General features: G+C 43.7%; 1 long non-coding RNA gene across 1 annotated transcript; it reads left to right on the top strand.

Annotated features, from left to right (window-relative positions):
• Positions 1-2,162: 2,162 nt before the first annotated feature.
• Positions 2,163-3,707, top strand: LOC135567443 (uncharacterized). Its single transcript, XR_010462361.1, has 2 exons — positions 2,163-2,662; positions 2,759-3,707. It is a non-coding gene; the product is annotated as an uncharacterized LOC135567443 (long non-coding RNA).
• The last annotated feature ends 222 nt before the right edge of the window (positions 3,708-3,929 follow it).

Below are 3,929 nucleotides of genomic sequence, written 5' to 3'. Positions count from 1 at the left end.
AGGACTGTCTGGATGAGTGTTTCAGACAGTGGGGTTACTCAGAGGACTGTCTGGATGAGTGTTATAGACAGTGGGGTTACTCAGAGGACTGTTTGGATGAGTGTTATAGACAGTGGGGTTACTCAGAGGACTGTCTGGATGAGTGTTATAGACAGTGGGGTTACTCAGAGGACTGTCTGGATGAGTGTTTCAGACAGTGGGGCTACTCAGAGGACTGTCTGGATGAGTGTTATAGACAGTGGGGTTACTCAGAGGACTGTCTGGATGAGTGTTTCAGACAGTGGGGTTACTCAGAGGACTGTCTGGATGAGTGTTATAGACAGTGGGGTTACTCAGAGGACTGTCTGGATGAGTGTTATAGACAGTGGGGTTACTCAGAGGACTGTCTGGATGAGTGTTATAGACAGTGGGGTTACCCAGAGGACTGTCTGGATGAGTGTTATAGACAGTGGGGTTACTCAGAGGACTGTCTGGATGAGTGTTATAGACAGTTGGGTTACTCAGAGGACTGTCTGGATGAGTGTTTCAGACAGTTACCCAGAGCACTGTCTGGATGAGTGTTTCAGACAGTGGGGTTAATCAGAGGACTTTCTGGATGAGTGTTTCAGACAGTGGGGTTACTCAGAGGACTGTCTGGATGAGTGTTATAGACAGTGGGGTTACTCAGAGGACTGTCTGGATGAGTGTTATAGACAGTGGGGTTACTCAGAGGACTGTCTGGATGAGTGTTATAGACAGTGGGGTTACTCAGAGGACTGTCTGGATGAGTGGTATAGACAGTGGGGTTACTCAGAGGACTGTCTGGATGAGTGTTTCAGACAGTGGGGTTACTCAGAGGACTGTCTGGATGAGTGTTATAGACAGTGGGGTTACTCAGAGGACTGTCTGGATGAGTGTTTCAGACAGTGGGGTTACTCAGAGGACTGTCTGGATGAGTGTTATAGACAGTTGGGTTACTCAGAGGACTGTCTGGATGAGTGTTTCAGACAGTTACCCAGAGCACTGTCTGGATGAGTGTTTCAGACAGTGGGGTTACTCAGAGGACTGTCTGGATGAGTGTTTCAGAAAGTGGGGTTACTCAGAGGACTGTCTGGATGAGTGTTATAGACAGTGGGGTTACCCAGAGGACTGTCTGGATGAGTGTTTCAGACAGTGGGGTTACCCAGAGGACTGTCTGGATGAGTGTTATAGACAGTGGGGTTACCCAGAGGACTGTCTGGATGAGTGTTATAGACAGTGGGGTTACTCAGAGGACTGTCTGGATGAGTGTTATAGACAGTGGGGTTACCCAGAGGACTGTCTGGATGAGTGTTTCAGACAGTGGGGTTACCCAGAGGACTGTCTGGATCAATGAGGTCAGATCCCAATACCCATATAAACATAGCTTACTGATAGATCAATGAGGTCAGATCCAATACCCATGTAAACATAGCTTACTGACAGATCAATGAGGTTAGATCCAATACCCATGTAAACATAGCTTACTGACAGATCAATGAGGTCAGATCCAATACCCATGTGTTGCGAACAGGTCGATTGTAGCGGTAGTGGTTTCGATGGAGAATAACTTGACAGTTATTTTGACCGCGGTGGTTATTGAAGTCGTGGTTTCGTGGAAGAAAACGTTGTTGTGCATCGTCTTTCAACGCTTCAATACCTGATAATGACCAAACCTGTTTAGGCTTTTTTGGAATTTAACTTCAATTAACCTGAAAGTGTTCATAGTATAAACATCTGTTGGGTTGGTAGAATGTAGAAAGACCCACCTCATTGGTTAATATTCACTGTAGTAGAAACATCTGTTGGGTTGGTAGAATGTGGAAAGACCCACCTCATTGGTTAATATTCACTGCAGTAGAAACATCTGTTGGGTTGGTAGAATGTGGAAAGACCCTCCTCATTGGTTAATATTCACTGTAGTAGAAACATCTGTTAGGTTGGTAGAATGTGGAAGTATGTTTTAAATTCATACTTATTACAAATCTGCAGTTGTCTGACTATTATATTATTATTTAATGAAAGAAATGTAAAAATGCACTTTTTGTCTGGAAATAAAATAAACATTTATCTGCGTTAACCACTCCAGTCAACAGATGGCGATATGCGTTTTTCAGGCGATGCTATCAGAGTGACGTATAATGTAGTGGACGGGATGCTTCTTCAACAACATCTCGTCAGCCACCTCGGTAGCTTCCTAGCGGAAACGTTCAAGCTGTTCAGACTGATTCGGTCTATATTTACTTCTGTATTTGGAACATAATTCTGTCTTTTAACTAGTTTCCCCATTTCATGTCATATTTCCGTTTAGTCAGGTAACGATAGCTGGCTTGATAAATGAGCCTATCACTAGGCTAGTCGCTAACTGGCTAGGTTAGCTGGCTAACATCCCCGACCATGAGCTCAGCAAGCTGCTGCCCTCCTGCTAAAAAAGTGGTCTGCTGGAAGGAGAAAGAAGGTATTTGGCTGAACGTTGTCGTGAAAGAGGAGAATGAAGAGGAGGATGTCACAGTAAACGAAGAAGTAGAGGGTGAGGCTGTTACACAGAAAGAAGAGGAAGAAAACGATTATACTTTTTTTGGAGTGAATGAAGGAGAGATAACTGTCATATTGAAGGAGGAGGAGAGGGAAGAAGAGGAGGAGACAGAAGATCTGAGTAACACCAGTAAGTCCTGTCTTGAAAATAGTTGTTGAACTGATACGTGGTTTTAAAACGGCATTCTACTCTAGTTCTGAGCTTAAATGCGGTTGTTTAATGTAGGAATTGATAAAGCTACACTGTAAGATGTGAATACCATCAAGAAGCTGGCCAACAACAAAACTTTAACAATGGATTTGCACCCAAAATCACAACTTAAATGTCTCACGGAATGGACTTGCCTTCATTCAATACTGCAATTCCACTGTACTAAACTGGAGGCGATTTCCAGCCCACCGTTGACTGCGGTCAAGTGAGCCGACAGTCGCAAAACGCGGTCAGGCCATCTGCTCTTCAGTTTCTTCCTGAATTTGCGTGCGCGAATACACTTTACAGAATGGCGTTTTTTCAGTTAGGGAAACTGAGTTGAATGGACTCTCATTTACCCAGTTAGGGAGCCTGAGAACGCATAAGAGAATACACACTGGAGAGAAGCCTTACCACTGTTCCCAATGTGGAATGTCGTTTACCCAGTTAGGGAGCCTGCAAACGCATGAGAGGGGACACACAGGGGAAAAGCTTTTCCAATGTTCCCATTGTGGAAAGAGTTTTGGCCAGCTAGGAAACCTGAACAAGCATGAGAGGACACACACAGGTAAGAAGATGTACCGTTACTCCCAGTGTGGAGAGAGATTTACCCGGTTAAGGTTCCTGAAAGAGCATGAAGGAATACATACAAATACACAGGAGGAGAAGACATACCACTGCTCTCACTGTGGAAAGACATTTTCCCAGTCAGAGAACCTGAAAACACATGAGAGAATCGAGAGGCTGTGTTCTGACTTGTGTTTCTGACTGAGAATGTGTGTGTTTGTTTGGGCTGTCAGACTTGAGTTCACTTTGTGTAATGTTAGTGCACTATTTTTAATTGTGATTAATCCATTGTCTGAAAGGGTTGAAAACACACTGAAAACATCCAGAATACATCCTATATACAGCTACAATCTACAATGCCATGTAAACACAAGATGACATTGAGGTTAAATAAAGTGTGATTTATCAATGGAACATATTTTGACACGTCCACTGTGTGTCTCTGTAGAGTCATAATATCCATAACAACTAGAGGTCAAACAGGGAGATGGTTCCATTCATTTTCCCCACAGGGCTGTGTTTTGTTTAGACTCACCCTGGTGTGATGTTTTGATAACCATGTAAACCTCTCTGGGACAAGGTGACTGAGGACACAGTGTGTTGTCAATTTATTGTCATGTTTTTAAAATGGTATAACTGC

The sequence above is a fragment of the Oncorhynchus nerka genome, unplaced genomic scaffold, assembly GCF_034236695.1.
Source record: "Oncorhynchus nerka isolate Pitt River unplaced genomic scaffold, Oner_Uvic_2.0 unplaced_scaffold_2044, whole genome shotgun sequence".
In the NCBI taxonomy this organism is placed as follows: domain Eukaryota; kingdom Metazoa; phylum Chordata; class Actinopteri; order Salmoniformes; family Salmonidae; genus Oncorhynchus; species Oncorhynchus nerka.
Note: the sequence above shows the minus strand (reverse complement) of the source record. Positions and strands in the feature narration are given on the sequence as shown.